Here is a 23,551-nt window from a genome sequence, read left to right on the forward strand (position 1 = left end):
ACGCCGGCGCCATCTTGTGGCTTAAACAGCCGTGGGTTACAATGGAAGACTTCAAGGCAGGTTTCCTTTATAACGTTTTTAATATGGATATTTTTCTTACACAAACGCATCGATTCGAATCAGAAGGCTCTATTAACCCATCGGAGTCGTGTGGAGCATGTTATTTGACGGACAGCTGCAGTTTTTATGGACTTCAAACACAACTACTGCTGGGATTAACGTTAGCCTGGACTTTTTAAATACATCTCCGATTGTATTTGTCAGAAAGAAGAATGTCATATACATCTATAATGACTTGAGGGTGAGTGAATCATAGGCTTGGTTTCATTTTTGGGTGAACTAACCCTTTCAGCATTCATTTTCAACATTTAGCAAGGGCATATGGCAAATCTTCAGCAATAGATAAAGGCTTAACGCAGGTTGGAACTGTTTTTCTTTGCGGAAGCTTTGCGTAAGAGCTGATAAAATATTTAATCTCAAGACGATATTTTGTGTCTAATAATTATTTATTTGAGACTAGTAGCCGTGTAATAAGTGGGATAATGTACACCCAGCCGGTTGTTATCGCAGAATAAACCCCTTCAGAGTGATTCAAGATCACCCCCATTCCTGATCACTCTGTCGGGGTTTATTCTGCGATAACAACTGGCTGGGTGTACATTATCCCTTACACATGGGCCTACATTTCTAAAGAATGCTTTCAGCACCTTGTTGAATCAGTGTCACGTAGAATTAAGGCAGTTCTGAAGGTGAAAGGGGGTTAAACACAGTATTAGTATGGTGTTCCTAATAATCCTTTAGGTGATTTAGGTGATTTTTATATATATAGATTGGATATATATATATATATATAGATTGGATATATATATATATATATATATATATATATATATATATATATGGATTTATTTATAAAGCTCGTCACACAGGGTGTGTGGGTCTCTGCTGCTGAAATGGATTTATCAGGTCATCAGACATCAGACATGTCAGACTTTTCCCATTGAAGATGATGAAGATAAGAACAATCGTAAATTTTCACCCTACATTCCAGTTACACCGTCCTCAAAAAGATACATATTCTGTTTGTGCGTCCAAGGGCAAACCTCTGGTTTTGATATTACACTGCAATGTGTTTTGATTAATAGCATGAGATAAATTAAAAAGTGTTTAGTGGGCAGTTTATGCAGTTTTAAGATTTATCATTTCTTAAACGCTGCAGTAGAAAAACAAGAGAAGTCTCCATAGCACCATTCATGTTGAAAATACACATCAAAGAAAGATTCCGCAGTCTTGGACTTGGCTATTAAAACAAGTCTGCTATTCCCATCAGGTCAGTAGTAAATTTAATGATCCCTGCATTCCTCATGGAAAAGAAGTAAGATGTATATTTCATTGATTAGAATCAATGAATCGCTCTGCAGAGTCAAAATTAGTTACGTAGAATAGAAACCAAACGGTAAATGCCTCTATGAAATCTGGGTTACTGTATGCCAAATATATATTTTAAATTACAGGATTGTCCTTTTGGCTCTTAGATGTTATCGTCCTGAGATGCTATAAATTGTTCTTGAAAAGTGCCTATAAAGAGGATCTGTTAATTAAGAGCAGATCTGGCTCAAGCAAAGGGAAGGTTTCTGCATTTTCTTAAATACAACCTCCCCTGTCCTCAATTTTATTAGTTCTGACTCAAAGTCACTCTCAAAATCTGTCAGTTTCAGTGAGGACTGCTCAGATTCAGTCCGTGAGACTGTGTTATGCTTTTTTAAACACTAGAAATGTTGTTTTGCTCTTATAGCATGTTTTTTGTGTAATCTATCCTGTCTTTCTAGTTAAGGTATGGGCATGTCTGATATGCCGGTTCATATTTGCTTTCTTGATTAACTTTAAGTTGTCTTCCGCCATCCTAATCACCAACCTGGAAACTCACCAAAATAAATATTATGTATGGTTATGAAATATGTATATTTTTAAAGGGTTAACCTGGTAGAAGTGCCAAAGTGAGGATTTTTTATTTGAAGAATAAGATAGATGGAAGAGGTCTAAGAAAGTTTATATCCGAAACAGCTTTATAATGCCACGACTGTTGTTTTACTTCGGAAATTCTTTCTTGATCTCACTGTTTACTTTGTGTATATGTAAAATTAGATTGTAACAACACTGTTGTAAGGAGTGCTTCCTCATTTAGGAGGAGATGTTTGTTGTCTTTCAGCAGTGGTGATCAATGGTGCTAACTGAGGAGAGTTGGTGGCGATTGCCCTCTCTCAGGGTCTGCGCATGAACCAGAGCTGAATGCGGAGGTGGACAAAACTATACCAGACACGGCTGATAGATCACATCAACAGCCCCTGATTTATGACAGTCCAGGCTTGAGAGAGAAGGAAATAGCTGCAGAAGTAAAATACAGTTTGACTTCAGCTCTGATTATGGTCAGCAGTCCCATGTCCTCTCATGTTTGAGCTAATATGATTCTTACTTTAACTTGCATGATTATTATAGATAAAATGTGTTTGTCTTAGTGCTAAAATGTGCTTGTCCATTTTTTTTATTGGACAAAAATCTTTGTAGTGTGTAACTGTCGTAGGCCAGTAAAAGCTGCATGTAAACCTCACTCCCCTGGTCTTATGAAACACTATAGTGACTGACGGTCTAGTGACACACCAGAGACCACAGTTCGAATCCCGCTCAAAGCAGGTTGATGTGGACCGTTTACAGTACGTTTAGTGCCGTTCACCCAGATGGGCATGAGGTACTTTTACAACCAGTATGTACCGGACCGAATCAGAACGTAGATTTCGATGCCACCATCGGTGCTTTCGCACTTTGGCTGGCGCTGAGCCAGAGACAGACGCGCTCAGCACTCGTCACATATCACAATGATTCAGTGTTTTCAACCACATCATGTTTATTTTAGGTTTCAGACATTTAAAAGTACATAAGTAGCAGCAAAAACATTTATAAGTTACACATTATATTAGTTACTATATAGTATACTCTATTCTTCTACGAGTTCACCGGTCACTTACTTTCATGTATTTCCTGAGAGGAGGATGAATTTACGTGATGTAAATCCGACAGATCCGTTTCTCTGAGGCGTAAATAACACGCGGTGCCCATCACGCATTATAGATCAACTAACATGATCATTATGACAAAACACATTCACTTACACATATTTGAAAATTTAAATATCAGATAGCTCATGACATAGTTGCATCCTACTGCATAAACTTCCATTTTTTTAGTGATATTTAGCGCCAGTTTATCAGGAAGTGACGACTTTGTTCTCTTTGGCTTGCTGGATGGAAACAGTACCTTCATTGGACTGATTTTTATTGGCAGCATAAATGTAAAATTTTCTGCCTTTGATGTCCCACAATCCTGTGTGTTCCATTCCATGGGTTATAAGCTAAAAAACAAAAATAGCATCTCAAAGTAGCAGTTAATGGCCAGTTTGTGTGTAAATGTACACTCACCTAAATGATTATTAGGGACATGATACTAAAACTGTGTTTAACCCCCTTTCACCTTCAGAACTGCCTTAATTCTAAGTGGCATTGATTCAACAAGGTGCTGAAAGCATTCTTTAGAAATGTTGGCCCATATTGATAGGATAGCATCTTGCAGTTGATGGAGATTTCTGGGATGCACATCCAGGGCACGAAGCTCCTGTTCCACCACATCCCAAAGATGCTCTATTGGGTTGAGATCTGGTGACTGTGGGGGCCATTTTAGTACAGTGAACTCATTGTCATGTTCAAGAAACCAATTTGAAATGATTCAAGCTTTGTGACATGGTGCATTATCCTGCTGGAAGTAGCCATCAGAGGATGGGTACATGGTGGTCATAAAGGGATGGACATGGTCAGAAACAATGCTCAGGTAGGCTGTGGCATTTAAACAATGGACAATTTGCACTAAGGGTCCTAAAGTGTGCAGAGAAAACATCCCCCACACCATTACACCACCACCACCAGCCTGCACAGTGGTAACAAGGCATGATGGATCCATGTTCTCATTCTGTTTACGCCAAATTCTGACTCTACCATCTGAATGTCTCAACAGAAATCGAGACTCATCAAACCAGGCAACATTTTTCCAGTCTTCAACTGTCCAATTTTGGAAATGGTTATGCGTGAAAATCCCAGTAACTGAGCAGATTGTGAAATACTCCGACCGGCCCGTCTGGCACCAACAACCATGCCACGCTCAAAATTGCTTAAATCACCTTTCTTTCCCATTCTGACATTCAGTTCAGGAGATTGTCTTGACCAGAACCACACCCCTAAATGCATTAAAGCAACTGACATGTGATTGGTTTATTAGATAATTGCATTAATGAGAAATTGAACAGGTGTTCCTAATAATCTTTTAGGTGAGTGTATGCATATTGCTTAGTTATTAACAAAGCTTACTATATTTTGTTGTAGGTCATTAAACCGGTATGCTGCATCTGTCAGAATTCAGTTTGGTAAGTCATTGCTTGGTAGTGCTGCGAGGCAACAAGTCAGCTGCCTAAGTTTTTAACATAGCCCAGGACGCTTTGATGAATAGAATGTTCAAAAGAACAGCATTTATTTGAAATATCTCTACTGTTAGCTTTAATCAATTAAATTCATCCTTGCTCAATATAATCTTTTGCACGGTTTTGTGTATATACATTTTTAGCCCTGTTAACACAAGGCGGAAGATTTTCTTAGCTCTTAATGCAACCCAAATCCATGTACCGTTCCTGTTTAGTGTCTTTTCTGTCCCCACTCTATTATTATAGCTTTCCATTTCTGCGGGTTGAAATCAAGGGAGAAGCCGTGAGAGTGAACTGTTGAATCAGTTACAGGTTGGCGTCACAGTGTTCAGTAAACAGCCTCTGTTTTTCCACTCTGTTGCTGAATCACTGCAGGTCTGCATTAGCACTGAGTCACAGGCCTGCGGCTTCTGCTCATGATTACATCTCTTCCCCAGAGCTCTCACATCTCTTGAGGTGTCTGGAGGAGATACACCCGAGAAAAGCATGGGAAGAAGTAGGGCGATGTGGTTTGGCTCTGGAGTCGCTTTTGGCAAGTAATTCAAATAAATGTAATTTTGTTTAAATAATAAAAAAGACTTGCACCATTCAGATTTCTGTTTGAGCTTTGCTGAATTAAATTTCTCAGCTGTTGTTTTGGATGCAGAGATGTTGAGTTACAAATGAAGATGATGAATGGACGTGCGGAAAACTAGGATGTTGTCAACGTCTTTGTGTTGTAATGTGGCTGTTCATAAACAATTCCCTCCAAAGCTCTGACAGATTTTTTCCATTCAAGTGAATAAATTGCAGCATTTAGAGTCGAGGTGAATGATGGATTATTTCTGAAGCTCTAATGAGCTAAACAGTGTGACAGTAACAGAATCCCACCTGGTTTTGATTTATCCACCCGCGCTGACGTGCATTTGTTAGTCGATTGTAACTGAAACTATCTTACATCAACCCTGAATCCAAATGTGGCTAATTCAGATATCAACCTTAATGTCGTGTGAGAGAACAATATAAATCGCAGCGTTCTTGTCACCTCTTATGCTTCAGCAGGAAACAGGCTTCATCCATATCCTCTGCAAAGAACTGCTTCCATTTTCAGAGCCCCATGTTGTCCCCTTTTTCCAGCACTCTCCCTCACAATACCGTGTTTGCTTTATTGTGCAAAAAATCTGTAAGGGATAAGATTTTTCATTCCCCTCCCCTTCCCTTGGTTGTCTATGGCATTGCAACTAAAAATAGAAAATAACCGAATTTTTTTCTCATTAACTGGGAAAAAAAGATAATGATAAATCTAAAACATGTCACCTAAAAATGTGTATCTAGTTCACATTATTTCGTCATCTATATTAAATTTACTTCTGTGGACCGAAGGAAATAACATTTTATTTTACCAGAATACACTGCCTGTGATTCTTTCTTTTTAATTTTTTTTTTTATTACAATTCCGTTCCAATTTAAATTCCAATTCAGCTTCCTGTTTGTTGTGGCCATTCCAAGCCCAATCCTGCATCGCGCTGATGTATAATTTTGTTTTTATTTATTTATTTATTTTAAAACAAAACAACTACAAAAACTTAAGACCAGTGACTGGACTCTCATAAGCCAATACAAAAAGTACAATACTTCAAACTGTGTGCTTAGATTGTTAAAATATGGCCCTTAGACACGGATTCAGCAATAGAGATCCAGCTCCTCCCTTCACTGACCTGTACCAAGAACGATGGAGTTTTTTTTAATCATGCTTCCGAATTGAGACTTAACATACTAAAAAAAGAATTTAAAAAAATCACCCAAGGGTATGGATCTGAATATTGACTTTTGACTAAGGAATTTTACTGCATTTACTGTATTTATGGTAAACATTAGGAATCATGTCTAGTTTTTGGTTTCAGGAAGTAAAAATGAATTGCATTAGTAGCTAGACAGATCTCATATAGGTCTTAATGGTTTGTCTCGGGATTTTCTGGTTCTCTCTGGTTCTGAAAACAGACAGTGTGTTTTTGCTTTGCATAAAGCACCTCAGGAAAGAAAAGACAAACCCTAAATATTACGTCTTGGACATGACTTTCTCAGACAAGAGTGGGGGTTCAGATTTAACTCTGGCTCTCTGTTTCCTCTTTCAGCACAGTAGTTGTACTTTTGGCAAGACACTGAGATTGTCAGTATTATGTTTATGGCAATGTTACATTACTGAAGGGGAACATTTTGTATTTGAGAAAAATACACTACGGTCAGTACAAGTAAAACTGAAGTGTTACTCCGAGTTTTTGAATATGGCAAAAGTGGTATGTTAAAAACTATTTTACTTGCTCAGTAGATTTTAACCCAACAAAGAGACAAATGAGGTGGAACCAAAGACTTATACCAATCAGGCATAACATAATGACCACCCTCTTAATATTGTGTTGGTCCTCCTTTTGCTGCCAAAATAGACCTATGCAGCTGTAGCCCCATACGCAAAAAAACTGTGATGCACTGTGTATTCTGATACCTATCTATCACAACCAGCATTAACTTTTTGAGTAATTTGAGTATTACAGACTACAGTAGCTTGTCTGTTTGATTGGACTACACAGGTCAGCCTTCGCTCCCCACAATGAGCCTTGGCCGTATATAATGTAAAAACCTTTTATATTAAAATAATATTATATAAAACCTGTATATTATATTATATTATATTATATTATATTATATTATATTATATTATATTATATTATATTATATTATATTATATTATATTATATTATATTATATTATAACCATACCAGATCCCACGGCTCCACTCACGATCACCAGAATTGTAATCATGTTCACCTGAAACTGTTTGTTGTCATCAAGGACCATTCAGAACCACCACACTCACTCCACTGGTACAGTGACTGTCTGGTCTCTTCAGTATACGAGTATAGACTTTACTAATGTTATTTATGTTTTCCTGTTGTCTTCTGTCCTCTGCCATTGGTCTTCATCCAGCCATCATCTGTGAAATACAAAGACTGTTCAGTAATAAGTTAAATTGTCTTCACTTACCTCTATATCTGATTAATTTAATGAAATAATAGATTTACCACTACGTTCTGAATTAGACTTGGTAAATGAAATTATTATCTGTCTAGATGTTTGTCTGTGTGTCACAGATCAGAGCCTTAAAAGTCCCGTCAGAACCGTTTGGAGACTTTGGACATCGAGGCAGAGCTGTCTGGACCCTGCCAGAGATATATGTCAATGCTCACACATGGACACAAAGCTTTGAGTGAATTCCAGAGCACTGCATTTTAAAGCTCCCCTTTAAATTCACAAAACAAACAGCAGATAAATCCAAATGAACTCTAAAGTATCCCTCAGCATCCATCTCAAACGTATGGTTAAACCAGATCTTGCCCATGCTTTGTTTTGTGTCTGTTTTATAGGTCTGCAGAAAATGACGTTACATCTAAACTAGTTTTCTGATCAAATACATTGTTTTGTAAATGACCTCATATTAACTGTGAACTGTATCTATACCAAATGCACTTGTCACAGCAGGTCCATTGAAATAAATTAGTGATTCAATTTGTGATTAGTCCTGGATCAGATTTTCAACTTTTTCGTGCATAGGACTAAATGCAGATCTCAAAATCTGTCTGAGCTCCAGAATCTGGGTTGTGTAGATCTGAAGTCGACTCAGAGTAGCTCAAACAAGAGCCACATACTTCAAATGGAAAGTATTCTAGACTATAGTACCATCTGCTTTCACTTTAGAGTCCAATTCCACACCTAAATAAAGATCCCTCCTGAACACTTTTATTGCTCTCCAACCCCCTCTTGTTCAGTTTTTCTTTTCTTTCTTTATTTTTCCTCCTTTCCCTCTGGCTATATTGCAGCCGGCAGGCTGTCAGACTGTGATGTGAGAGCTCACCTCGCTCTCCCACTGACCTGTATAAAACCTGCCCCGTGTCAGATCATATTGCTTGTGTGAAACATCAGGTTTGTTTTTTTATTGGTGTGTGAATCCATTGGATTGATTCTCTTTCCCGGCTACTCATTTGTTTCAATTGACTTATCTGTATTCCTCTCTTTTATGTACAGTAACTGACAGGTCCCAACTTAACAGCTACTATAAAAGGTCTTGAGGCAAAGCTTAGTAATATATAAAGTATATATTTTTTTCTCTCACTACATTTTATTGATAGAATCAAAGGATGTATATACAGGGGGAAATCTAAATGGTAGTTGAAACACTGCTTCACAAACTTAGAAACTGTTACAAATCTTGATGAAAATCTATGATAATCTCTATCGAACCAGTGTTTCAGTGTCACATGGTTTTAGCAAATGCAAACTTATTAACAAATATTAAATGTATGGCTCTTGTTCATAAACATGAATATTCAGAATCTTATATGAAAAAGAAATTTGTAGAGTATGTCTTTGATACATGGCTTTAACCGGCAGATGTCCAAAGTTTCTAAATTTCTGTGAAATGGAATTGGGACATGACAGCTCTGGACAGTCTTACCCATTATCATAAGATGTCCTCATTGACTCTATTTGCTGCCCTTGGCCTGATATCCACAAAGAGGGGAGGAAAGATGTAACATATGGTAAAAATGCATTGCCAAAATAATCTACATGTTATTATGATAGTAAGTAATTAAGTAAGTAAATTGTATTTATACAGTACATTTAAATTCAGCTTACACTGACCAAAGTGCAAAAATGAAAAGAGTCGATTTAAGTCTGGAATATTTCTCAATTGATAGTCGCTGTTTTTAACAATTAAACTAATTAATTTAAGACAAAACCCAAAGTCACTTATGGAGTGAGACTGTCTAAATATCTAGATATAGAGTTTTTGGTTTTAGTGGGACCAAATCACCTCACCTCAGTTATCTCACTGCTAAGCTGGAGGAAAAGCATTGCAATCCAGCATTTAATGTCGTCAAGACAGTCCAAAAGAGGCTTCAGAGAATCTCTAGATTTCAATGGAAGGTACAGCTTAGAATAATCAGCATAGAAATGAAAATAAATTTAATACTTATTTATGTTAACAAGTGGAAGCATTTATAAGTAAATTAAAGAGTCTAAATTAGCATTCAGATTGCAATTTTTATCATCAAACCAAAAGATACCGAACCTAAAGGCATAGAGATACTTTCACAAACTGATTGGTCGCTTTTATGACGTATTGTCTATTTTGAGATGGAACTCACTGAACATCCAAAACAATGCTGGGTGCTGTGAGGGTGCACCGTACATAGCCTGAATATAATGGTATTTTGACCAGCTGAAAACTCATGAAGAGCTTATAAAAATCTGTAAAACAGTGGCAGGAATCCCTCCATCACATACACAAACACAATACCTGTACTGAACTGTAGCCTAATGGGCAATATCACGACTACCAGCATGAGCATTCTTATTTTTTAGGGTCTCATCTTCCTGTTTTTGGTTCGCTTACATGTTTTTGGTCCGTGATGCTTCCATACATAATTGGAAACGCACAGTTCGTTTGGAAGCGGACCGGGGTTTGGCAGCTTACAAACGTTTAAATGAACTATAACCTGCTGTGCAGCATTAATTAGACAGACTCCAGACAATGCCTTCCCTTACGAAACAAAAATATATTGCAATATATTTGAAAATATCATGCAATATATTCACATATATGGGATTTAATATTTATATTTTCCAATATATTGCAATATATTGAAAGCGGCAATCATTTGTATATTTTGCAATTTATTGCATGAATATATAATATATTTTATAATACCATCAATATATTATTCCATAAAATATATTTCAAGAAAATATATTGGTAAATATATTTTCCTTTCGTAAGGGTTTGATTATGCTTTAAGCCTAGTTCAGACTGCACGATTTTCAAACTCGTCGGGTCACTGCTCTATTCACACTGCATGACTATCTGGGGTATCATTCAGTCACTGCTGTGTTCACACTGCACGATGGTTTGACGACAGAGGAGTTCACACTGCATGACTGAACAAGAGGAAGAATCGCCGACGCCGACAACTCTCCCAACTACACGTGAGATGTGACAAGTAAACAACGCGAGATCACACGTGCGTCAGACCGGAGTTCTCGCGCGAGACTTGGAATTGTTATTAAAAATTATAAACTGCACAAAGTTTGCTTCAAATTGTGGGCGCGCTGATTTGTGGAGAAAAAGAAAAAAGATTATGGCGGAAGAAATTGTTGGAGAGACAGAGGGAGCCAGGATTGTGTTCTCCAAAGACAGTTTGAGGTAATTAAACAATTTTGTAATGTGCTGCTGCTGTGGCTGTATGTGCAAATGTTTGGCCTTTGTTAATGTTTAATATAATTGTAAATATATCTATTAAAATACTGATATTCTGCTCTATAACTCCTCCATGAACCTCCTGCTGCCATATATCTCACTCTTTCATTGGCTGTCGGACATCGCCGATTTAATTTTCAGTCAGAACGCAGTTCACACAGCAGGAGTTTCAATCGCCGACAGGTCCAGATATTTTACATGCCAAATATCTCACGGGTGTCGGCGATTCTCTCTGAGCGCGTCATTCACACTGTGTGATTGTCACTCGCGTGCACGAGCACCGATTTGCCTGTGATCTCGGGCATTTGTCGGCGATTTTCACAAAACCTGTCGGTGACTCAAAATCGGGGCAAAAATCGGGCAGTGTGAACTAGGCTTTATGCAGCTGGCTCACACTACAGGAGTTTTAGGCCGATTTTCCCCTCCTGAGACTCAGAGAAAAAATCTTTTCCAGGACTCGATCGGTTCCGATGTTCGGCGCAGATTATCTGGTAATGTGAGGCGTTCACAGATCAAATCTTGCACCTCCCGATCTGCTCTCACGCAAATCAGGCTCGCCCCGATCATATCAAACATGTTTGATATTTATCGGGATGAGCAAGACTGTAATAACGTCAGTAGTGTCACAATAGCCAATAGGAAGTCTATGATGAACCAGACTTTTGAAATGGCGACCGCGAGTTGAGTTGCCGTAGTTTGCTGTAGCTCTCAGAGAGAGAGAGTGATAGAGAGAGAGAGAGAGAGAGAGAGAGAGAGAGAGTGATAGAGAGAGAGAGAGAGAGAGAGAGAGAGAGAGAGAGAGAGAGAGAGAGAATATCAGCATTTCTTGCTTTTCATTTGACAGCACAAATCTACACTGTAACAGGTGACGATCTCTTTTGAACTAGGCAACTGTAAACATAACGGTAAACATTCTAGCACACTAGTGTGACATAGCGTTCGTGCAGTGTTCGCCTCAAATACTCAGAAATAAGAAAACAATAAATGACAGTTTGAACGTTCCTTCACTTTATTCTTTCACACGCGTAATAACCGTAATAACCAGCCTGAAAAACCCGCTACACTCCAGTACAATAAGTGCGCATGCTCCACCTTTATACGGCAAGCCCAGAGGGAAAAAATACATTGCAAACACACACAACGAGCGCCAGAATGACAGGATCAAATAAGGTCAATAAAATTACCTTTTTGCTTTTTGTTTTTTTCCACAACAAATGATCATTATTTATACAGCAGGTTTTCATGTTACAGTAGGCCTTTCCATTTTGTTTTCCCGCTTACTATCTGCTGCGTAGATCATGTGACACACTCCCTCTGGCACGATAATCTTAATAATATTTTATAGTGTGTGATGCTCCTCGATTTTCAAATCTTGTAGTGTGAGCATGTCTAAGATTTGAGTTAAGAAAATCGGCAAAGATTCTCCTGAGGGGTGTGTGCTGCAACCAGACTTTACAATCGGAGAGGATTTTAAAACTCCTGTAGTGTGAGCCAGGCATTAGTAGAACACTAGAGATCTTATTCACAAGTCATAGTGTTTATAGGGGTCAAGAGTTTGACTGACTGAGGTGACGTCGATTAGGAGACGCTCTAGAAGAGGATAAATTTGTAGGCGTCGATCAGGAGACATCCCAGGTTAGGTGTGAAGGGGAATATCTACCACACCTTGCAAGCACTGATATTTCCTTGCGGATATTTATGATTATAAAGGCAAGTTTTGATGTGATTCTATCACAGGAACCCTTGACCTGGTCCACCTCTGACTCCCTAATATTACTCTATTTATGGCACTCCCTGGGACATGGTGTTAAGAGATGAAGTTACCTGAACACGAATAAAGGATAAACTGCAAACCTCGCATTTTTCCAAGGTGATGCTTTACCTCCTTATGCTGCCAATGGCTCTTCTCTTTAGAAGTGGGTGATTTATTTCACCATAAACATATTTATTTGTCTTTTTGGACCTTTTGTGAAATTGATTTCCCCCAGGAGAGTGCTGAATTTGACCTATTTAGTGGTTCCAGACAAGCCTTGTGTTCACTATCACTGACAGATCAGGTTGCTGGAGAGATCAGACCAGGCTTTATGCTCTGGAAGTCACAAGAGACTTATCCAGAGCCCTGCCAACCTGATCAGCTCGCAAATATGATAAACATTGAAGGAAGAAATGACTCCATGTTGGGCCGAATAGGGAGTTCAACACATTGCCTAAATCCATTCATTCATCTGAAGTCTGCAAGAGGTTTAAAGGGTGGGGTGATGGGGCTTAGGACTGAGCAGTACTGGATAATGCTTTGATAATGGATGTAAAGCATGCTGGGAAAGGTAAAGACAAAAAACGTTGCACACTTTTAAAGTCACGCAATCTTAAAGGCTGCACCTAGAATATTTTGAACTCTGTAATTTCATCCAAGTGCAAGTCACGCACCTTGGCAGTTTTATCCGCTAACAGTCATCGATGCAAAAGGCATGATTCAGCTCCAGGGAAATAAAGTCCATCTGTATGGTCACAAGACATCAGAGATTTAGTGTGAATCACTGACATGTTGCATGCTTTGATTTCAATTTCTCATGCCACTGCGTGCCAAACAGCCTCTTGTTTTTCAGCTGACATACAGGAAAGAGTTACTGACTTCCCAAAAGTGATGTGATTCTAGTCTGGCAGAGTATTCAGCAAAAAAATAACTCTGAACAAGCACAACAATGAGTTTTGTTCAAAACAAAGTAGAGAGTAAAGTAATGCTCTCACTCATTACAGCAGTGAAAGATTTATGGCCGGAGCACTTGTGATGTGTTACAGTAAAATCACGTGTTGGAGAACCAGATTAACAAAAACAATAGAAAATAAATTCAGACGAAACAGGAAACATTGTGACAAAATATAAACATCAAGAAAAAAGATTGATACACTCAAAATATCTTTTTTTTTTGTGTATGGGGATATTTTAGCCAAAATCATGGGTTGAGCTGTTTAGGTCATATTTTATTTTTTTTGTTACCCAGCTCCTGGGTCAGATGTAACAACCATGTGTTTGGGTAGTTTTTGTGTTAACCAGCTCCTGGGTCAGATGTAACAACCATGTGTTTGGGTAGTTTTTGTGTTAACCAGCTCCTGGGTCAGATGTAACCACCCAGTGTTTCGGGTAGTTTTTGTTACCCAGCTCCTGGGTCAGATGTAACAACCCAGTGTTTCGGGTAGTTTTTGTTACCCAGCTCCTGGGTCAGATGTAACAACCCAGTGTTCGGGTAGTTTTTGTTACCAAGCTCCTGGGTCAGATGTAACAACCCAGTGTTTGGGTAGTTTTTGTGTTACCCAGATCCTGGGTCAGATGTAACCACCTATTGTTTTGGTAGATTTTGTAGTTTTATGTTACACAACTTCTGGGTCAGATGTAACAACCCAGTGTTTGGGTAGTTCTTGTGTTACTCAGACATAACAACTCAGGGGTTATTTATCAGAGCCAGTTATGGAGCCAGTCAGAGCATATTTTGGCTATAAGTGAAAGGCAGGACGGCTGTCTGAAGTTAGAAGTTCTCCCGCTGAACATGATACAAGCTCTGGCACAAGATCCAGCCCCATTATGGTGGACAACAGAGACAGGTCGAATTACTTAATTGTTTAATTTTTACTTCTAATATTTTTTAAACAAGCATAAATGTAGGCAATATGACACCGGGCGCTTTTCCACTCAGAGTTGACTTTTTTTCAAATTCATGCGCTCGGAGCGCTCCTTCAAAAACGCAAGGCGCAGCAAGCGGTTAAAATGCGAGGCGCCCAGGGCGCATAAGCAGCGCGCATAACGCTCTCTTCCAACCGAAATCCATTCAAAAAAGGCGCCTCTTGCTGCAAAAACGCGTTCTGTGTGATCGGGGCCTTAATCATTGATCATTAGCCGGTGGATGAACTCGACGCTGCTGATCGCTTCTGGGGATTTACTTCACACAAAGCAATAGTTTAGCCTCAGGAGACTTGGAATATTTGTACTTTTTGAATAAATTGTTCCTGCAGTCATATCTGCCTGTTTTTATATATATATATATATATATATAAGACAAACGGGTAGGTTTAAGGAAGGGATTGGTTATGTGACAAATAGGAGTTAAATGCTTGCAGTAATAGATGAATTACCTATTTACACATTTCTATTGCAACAGGTGAAGAATAGCAGAATTTAATTTTCACATTTAATGTTACATTTGTTGTAGCAATCAATGAACGCATTTGTAACGGGTGAGAAATATCTACAAATGACGTGTAAAACATTTACAAGTGACAAATAGTCTAAACTTTAGATTAGGGGACGCAGAAAGCATTGTAAATGCTTTGTATACATGTACAGGTCATTTGTAACGGGGGATAAAGATTAGTAAATCATTTATTCATGCATTTACAACATCATCTCTAACAGGTGATGAACACTTTGTAGTGTGTAATGTAATGTAAATGCTGACTGGTGAGGGTATAGACAGCTGTCTTCTCTGACTCTTGCACCTTTACTGGAGGGTAAAAGCAATTCACATTATCACTAGACCCCACACAGAACACAAGTCTGCACCATTGTGTGCAGAGTGAAAGGATTTAACTTAACACTGCAATCCCCTGACTTTAAGTCATTCTAAAATGTTTATTAATTTGACAACTAGTAATTTATCATTCTTTAAAATATAAATGCATACATTTATAAATGCATTTTGTGGGTTTTAACAGACCAGCTTAAAAATTGTACGATGTATCAATAAATTATATATTCATTATCTACTAATGGTTTGATCATCATTTGTTCATGATTAACAATTGTTTATTGATATAATTGTACACTAACATTCCAGTGATCAATAATATATTAACTAGTAACTTAACCATTTACTAAGGATCTGTTTGATTATTTTGTGATATGCTATTTTTTAAAGATAACACCACAGATTTGCAAATTGTTAGCATATTATACTTATTCATTTATGAATGTATAATCATGATTTGTAAATGATTAATTTATCATTATCTAATAACTTGTAAATAATTTAAAACTAAATAATATACAAAAAAGTAACAATTCGGTAACATTTAGGAAGTGCATTGTCATGTTTTGTAAATCATTAGTTCATCATTAACTAATCAATTGTAAATTACTTTTAACCGAATCTACTAAATATATGTAATATAATTAACAAATCACTCATTAATCATATATGAATGCATAGTCATGTTTCATAAATCATTAGTTAATCATTTACTATTCACTTGTAAATAACTTGTAACGGAATTTACAAAACATTCATAAAATGTTAGCATATCACTTGATAATCATTAATGAATGTTTTGTAAATGATTAGTTCATCATTATCTAACCACTTATAAATGACTTACAACTGAACGTTATTATAAAGTGTTACCTATAATGTTTCTCTGGCTGTTTTGTGTTTGTGAGACACATTTGTGAAGGAACACAAAGTAAAGAGAAAATATCAAGTGATATTGTTTTATCATTGACGATGATAACATCATCATGTATTGGCAGAATCCCTGATCTCATTGCAGAGTCTAATGCTCTGGTTACCAAAGTTTTGAAATATTAATAAAAATATCCACGAGATTCTTTACTCTTGTGGTAATTAAACAATTTATTATTTTATTTTTTGTGCACAAAATGTTTAAATCTACAGTATTAGTTAGACATGCACAGACATCAAGAATCCGTGTATGAATCTCTGCAATGGTGCCGATTACATTTTGTTAAAAAATTGTTACATCCGATAAACAGATTAACTCTGAACATAAAACAAGCTACAAAAACAACAGAACAAAAGAGCAATAGTAAAAGCAAATAGTAAGAATCAAAGAAAATGTGTCACAATTCAGATGTATAATTTATTCATGCTGCAATGCATGTTGAAGTTTTGATTGGTTGTACCCAGCATGGTGTACTGAACTTCTGGTGTACCCAGTTTGGTGAACTTAACAATTTAAGTACAGTGAACGTAAGCACCAAGTTAAGTTAACTTAAATATACAAGTTTTGGGAGACTCCATTACTCAAATGATATGAGGGAATGAGTTTACTCAAATTAGTTGAGTTCAATCAACTTATTAGGGTTTTCAGTGTAATAACAATCAAGTGTTTCAAAAAACGGTCTTCAATTCACGATACATCCCGGCTAGACCACATTTAGTTTCAGTGAGGAGCCAGGATTTAGCCAACGGACTCTACAGTACAACAGATGTTTTCTGGCTTGATAAAATGGCAGCAAAATCTGAGGGGCTCAAAATGCCCCTTTAGAATGAGCTACCACCTGTATTGCATTACAGTGTCCTCAAACTATAGCAACTCTCTCCCACTTATTCTGCTAGTGTGATAACACCTATGGCCTCACTAAATAATCTTCCAATAACAATTGAGTTTTTTCCAAAAAGATCTCACTTTCATGTAACTACAATACAGGCCTGTGAGTAAACAACTAAGACTGGCCTACCTAAAGCATCCTCTAATAACAATCAAGTGTTTCAAAAACAGTCTCCAAATCAGGTTTGATCCTGGCAGGTTGTTATCATGGCTATCAAAATCCAGTGTTCTGTATTTTGCGTATGTGAGTTTTTGTTGTAGGTGGCTATTGTAGATGGCTATAAAAAAACAAAACAAAAAAAACAACTTGTGTACTGTGCTAATTAATTGAGACTTCTTACAGCTCTTACAGGTTGTTGGCCTTGTTTGTTTCGTTGCTTCTATTGCTCTCCCCTTTTTTGTAAGTCGCTTTGGATAAAAGCGTCTGCTAAATGATTAAATGTAAATGTAGAACCCATTTAGTTGTGGTGGGGAGCCCGGCTTTGGCCAACGGACTCCAAGGTAGAATAGATGTTTTCTGGCTTGATAAAACGGCCCATATGGAACGGCAGCAAAATCTGAGGGGCTCAAAATGCCCCTCAGAATGAGCTACCACCTGTATTGCATTACAGTGTCCTCAAACTATAGCAACTCTCTCCCACTAATTCTGCTAGTGTGAAAACACCTATGGCCTCACTTAATAATCTTCCGATAACAATTGAGTTTTTTTCCAAAAAGATCTCACTTTCATGTAACTACAATACAGGCCTGTGAGTAAACAACTAAGACTGGCCTACCTAAAGCATCCTCTAATAACAATCAAGTGTTTCAAAAAACAGTCTCGAAATCAGGTTAGATCCTGGCTAGAACACATTTAGTTGTGTAAGGGGGCCCGGCTTTGGCCAACAGACTCCACAGTACAACAGATGTTTTTTGGCTTAATAAAAAGGCCCATATGGAAAGGCAGCAAAATCTGAGGGGCTCAAAATGCCCCTCAGAATGAGCTACCACCTGTATTGCATTACAGTGTCCTCGAACTATAGCAACTCTCTCCCACTTATTCTGCTAGTGTGAAAACACCCTATGGCCTCACTTAATAATCTTCCTATAACAATTGAGTCTTTTCCAAAAAGATATCACTTTCATGTAACTGCAATACAGGCCACTGAGTAAACAATGGCCTACCTAAAGATTCCTTTAATAACAATCGAGTGTTTCAAAAAACAGTCTCCAAATCAGGTTAGATCCTGGCTAGAACCCATTTAGTTGTGTTGGGGGGCCCGGCTTTGGCCAACAGACTCCACAGTAGAACAGATGTTTTCTGGCTTGATAAAACGGCCCATATGGAAAGGCAGCAAAATCTGAGGGGCTCAAAATGCCCCTCAGAATGAGCTACCACCTGTATTGCATTACAGTGTCCTCGAACTATAGCAACTCTCTCCCACTTATTCTGCTAGTGTGAAAACACCCTATGGCCTCACTTAATAATCTTCCTATAACAATTGAGTCTTTTCCAAAAAGATATCACTTTCATGTAACTGCAATACAGGCCACTGAGTAAACAATGGCCTACCTAAAGATTCCTTTAATAACAATCGAGTGTTTCAAAAAACAGTCTCCAAATCAGGTTAGATCCTGGCTAGAACCCATTTAGTTGTGTTGGGGGGCCCGGCTTTGGCCAACAGACTCCACAGTAGAACAGATGTTTTCTGGCTTGATAAAACGGCCCATATGGAAAGGAAGCAAAATCTGAGGGGCTCAAAATGCCCCTCAGAATGAGCTACCACCTGTATTGCATTACAGTGTCCTCAAACTATAGCAACTCTCTCCCACTAATTCTGCTAGTGTGAAAACACCCTATGGCCTCACTAAAAACTTTCCAATAACAATTGAGTTTTTTCCAAAAAGATCTCACTTTCATGTAACGACAATAGAGGCCGGTGAGTAAACAACTAAGATTGGACTACCTAAAGCATCTTCTAATAACAATCAGGTTTTTCAAAAAACGGTCTCCAAATCAGGTTAGATCCTGGCTAGAACCCATTTAGTTGTGGTGGGGAGCCAGGCTTTGTCCAACAGACTCCACAGTAGAAAAGACGTTTACTGGCTTTAAAAACGGCCCATATGGAAAGGCAGCAAAATCTGAGGGGCTCAAAATGCCCCTCAGAATGAGCTACCACCTGTATTGCATTACAGTGTCCTCAAACTATAGCAACTCTCTCCCACTAATTCTGCTAGTGTGAAAACACCCTATGGCCTCACTAAAAACTTTCCAATAACAATTGAGTTTTTTCCAAAAAGATCTCACTTTCATGTAACGACAATACAGGCCGGTGAGTAAACAACTAAGACTGGACTACCTAAAGCATCTTCTAATAACAATCAGGTTTTTCAAAAAACAGGCTCCAAATCAGGTTAGATCCTGGCTAGAACCCATTTAGTTGTGGTGGGGAGCCAGGCTTTGTCCAACAGACTCCACAGTAGAACAGATGTTTTCTGGCTTTAAAAACGGCCCATATGGAAAGGCAGCAAAATCTGAGGGGCTCAAAATGCCCCTCAGAATGAGCTACCACCTGTATTGCATTACAGTGTCCACAAACTATAGCAACTCTCTCCCACTTATTCTGCTAGTGTGAAAACACCTATGGCCTCACTAAAAAATCTTCCAATAACAATTGAGTTTTTTTCCAAAAAGATCTCACTTTCATGTAACTACAATACAGGCCTGTGAGTAAACAACTAAGACTGGCTTACCTAAAGCATCCTCTAATAACAATCAAGTGTTTCAAAAAACGGTCTCCAAATCAGGTTAGATCCTGGCTAGAACCCATTTAGTTGTGTTGGGGGGCCCGGCTTTGGCCAACAGACCCAACAGTAGAACAGATGTTTTTTGGCTTTATAAAAAGGCCCATATGGAAAGGCAGCAAAATCTGAGGGGCTCAAAATGCCCCTCAGAATGAGCTACCACCTGTATTGCATTACAGTGTCCTTAAACTATAGCAACTCTCTTCCACTTATTCTGCTAGTGTGAAAACACCCTATTGCCTCACTTAATAATCTTCCAAAACAATTGAGTCTTTTCCAAAAAGATATCACTTTCATGTAACTGCAATACAGGCCACTGAGTAAACAATGGCCTACCTAAAGATTCCTTTAATAACAATCGAGTGTTTCAAAAAACAGTCTCCAAATCAGGTTAGATCCTGGCTAGAACCCATTTAGTTGTGTTAGGGGGCCGGCTTTGGCCAACAGACTCCACAGTAGAACAGATGTTTTTTGGCTTTATAAAAAGGCCCATATGGAAAGGCAGCAAAATCTGAGGGGCTCAAAATGCCCCTCAGAATGAGCTACCACCTGTATTGCATTACAGTGTCCTCAAACTATAGCAACTCTCTCCCACTTATTCTTCTAGTGTGAAAACACCCTATGGCCTCACTTAATAATCTTCCAATAACAATTGAGTCTTTTCCAAAAAGATATCACTTTCATGTAACTGCAATACAGGCCACTGAGTAAACAATGGCCTACCTAAAGATTCCTTTAATAACAATCGAGTGTTTCAAAAAACAGTCTCCAAATCAGGTTAGATCCTGGCTAGAACCCATTTAGTTGTGGTGGGGAGCCAGGCTTTGGCCAACAGACTCCACAGTAGAACATAAGTTTTCTGGCTTGATAAAACAGCCCATATGGAAAGGCAGCAAAATCTGAGGGGCTCAAAATGCCCCTCAGAATGAGCTACCACCTGTATTGCATTACAGTGTCCTAAAACTATAGCAACTCTCTCCCACTAATTCTGCTAGTGTGAAAACACCCTATGGCCTCACTAAAAACTCTTCCAATAACAATTGAGTTTTTTCCAAAAAGATCTCACTTTCATGTAACTACAATACAGGCCTGTGAGTAAACAACTAAGACTGGACTACCTAAAGCACCTTCTAATAACAATCAGGTTTTTCAAAAAACAGTCTCCAAATCAGGTTAGATCCTGGCTAGAACCCATTTAGTTGTGTTGGGGGGCCAGGCTTTGGCCAACAGACTCCACAGTAGAACAGATGTTTTTTGGCATTATAAAAAGGCCCATATGGAAAGGCAGCAAAATCTGAGGGGCTCAAAATGCCCCTCAGAATGAGCTACCACCTGTATTGCATTACAGTGTCCTCAAACTATAGAAAATCTCTCCCACTTATTCTGCTAGTGTGAAAACACCCTATGGCCTCACTTAATAATCTTCCAATAACAATTGAGTCTTTTCCAAAAATATATCACTTTCATGTAATTGCAATACAGGCCACTGAGTAAACAATGGCCTACCTAAAGATTCCTTTAATAACAATCGAGTGTTTCAAAAAACAGTCTCCAAATCAGATTAGATCCGGGATAGAACCCATTTAGTTGTGGTGGGGAGCCCGGCTTTGGCCAACAGACTCCACAGTACAACAGATGTTTTCTGACTTGATAAAACGGCCCATATGGAAAGGCAGCAAAATCTGAGGGGCTCAAAATGCCCCTCAGAATGAGCTACCACCTGTATTGCATTACAGTGTCCTCAAACTATAGCAACTCTCTCCCACTTATTCTGCTAGTGTGAAAACACCCTATGGCCTCACTTAATAATCTTCCAATAACAATTGAGTCTTTTCCAAAAAGATATCACTTTCATGTAACTGCAATACAGGCCTCTGAGTAAACAACTAAGACTGGCCTACCTAAAGCATCCTCTAAAAACAATCGAGTGTTTCAAAAACCGGTCTCCAAATCAGGTTAGATCCTGGCTAGAACCCATTTAGTTGTGGTGGGGAACCAGGCTTTGGCCAACAGACTCCACAGTAGAACATATATTTTCTGGCTTGATAAAACAGCCCATATGGAAAGGCAGCAAAATCTGAGGGGCTCAAAATGCCCCTCAGAATGAGCTACCACCTGTATTGCATTACAGTGTCCTCAAACTATAGCAACTCTCTCCCACTAATTCTGCTAGTGTGAAAACACCCTATGGCCTCACTAAAAACTCTTCCAATAACAATTGAGTTTTTTCCAAAAAGATCTCACTTTCATGTAACTACAATACAGGCCTGTCAGTAAACAACTAAGACTGGACTACCTAAAGCATCTTCTAATAACAATCAAGTTTTTCAAAAAACAGTCTCCAAATCAGGTTAGATCCTGGCTAGAACCCATTTAGTTGTGGTGGGGAGCCAGGCTTTGGCCAACAGACTCCACAGTAGAACAGATGTTTTCTGGCTTTAAAAAACGGCCCATATGGAAAGGCAGCAAAATCTGAGGGGCTCAAAATGCCCCTCAGAATGAGCTACCACCTGTATTGCATTACAGTGTCCTCAAACTATAGCAACTCTCTCCCACTTATTCTGCTAGTGTGAAAACACCCTATGGCCTCACTTAATAATCTTCCAATAACAATTGAGTCTTTTCCAAAAAGATATCACTTTCATGTAACTGCAATACAGGCCTCTGAGTAAACAACCAAGACTGGCCTACCTAAAGCATCCTCTAAAAACAATCGAGTGTTTCAAAAACCGGTCTCCAAATCAGGTTAGATCCTGGCTAGAACCCATTTAGTTGTGGTGGGGAACCAGGCTTTGGCCAACAGACTCCACAGTAGAACATATATATTCTGGCTTGATAAAACAGCCCATATGGAAAGGCAGCAAAATCTGAGGGGCTCAAAATGCCCCTCAGAATGAGCTACCACCTGTATTGCATTACAGTGTCCTCAAACTATAGCAACTCTCTCCCACTAATTCTGCTAGTGTGAAAACACCCTATGGCCTCACTAAAAACTCTTCCAATAACAATTGAGTTTTTTCCAAAAAGATCTCACTTTCATGTAACTACAATACAGGCCTGTCAGTAAACAACTAAGACTGGACTACCTAAAGCATCTTCTAATAACAATCAAGTTTTTCAAAAAACAGTCTCCAAATCAGGTTAGATCCTGGCTAGAACCCATTTAGTTGTGGTGGGGAGCCAGGCTTTGGCCAACAGACTCCACAGTAGAACAGATGTTTTCTGGCTTTAAAAAACGGCCCATATGGAAAGGCAGCAAAATCTGAGGGGCTCAAAATGCCCCTCAGAATGAGCTACCACCTGTATTGCATTACAGTGTCCTCAAACTATAGCAACTCTCTCCCACTTATTCTGCTAGTGTGAAAACACCTATGGCCTCACTAAAAAATCTTCCAATAACAATTGAGTTTTTTTCCAAAAGATCTCACTTTCATGTAACTACAATACAGGCCTGTGAGTAAACAACTAAGACTGGCCTACCTAAAGCATCCTCTAATAACAATCAAGTGTTTCAAAAAACAGTCTCCAAATCAGGTTAGATCCTGGCTAGAACCCATTTAGTTGTGTTGGGGGGCCGGCTTTGGCCAACAGACTCCACAGTAGAACAGATGTTT

The 23,551-nt window shown here is 38.6% G+C and overlaps 1 protein-coding gene across 8 annotated transcripts in view; it reads left to right on the forward strand.

Moving 5' to 3' along the window:
- The first annotated feature begins 10,636 nt into the window (after positions 1-10,636).
- Positions 10,637-23,551, forward strand: part of arfip2b (ADP-ribosylation factor interacting protein 2b) — a 117,683-nt gene continuing 104,768 nt past the window's right edge. The window contains exons 1-2 of one of the 8 annotated variants that reach the window (XM_067432660.1): positions 10,637-10,760; positions 12,552-12,684. The gene's annotated coding sequence lies outside the window, so the exon portion shown is untranslated. The remainder of the gene's footprint in view (positions 10,761-12,551; positions 12,685-23,551) is intronic. The other 7 variants (XM_067432649.1, XM_067432651.1, XM_067432652.1 and 4 more) reach the window with 7 other exon arrangements.

The sequence above is a fragment of the Pseudorasbora parva genome, chromosome 23, assembly GCF_024679245.1.
Source record: "Pseudorasbora parva isolate DD20220531a chromosome 23, ASM2467924v1, whole genome shotgun sequence".
Classification (NCBI taxonomy): domain Eukaryota; kingdom Metazoa; phylum Chordata; class Actinopteri; order Cypriniformes; family Gobionidae; genus Pseudorasbora; species Pseudorasbora parva.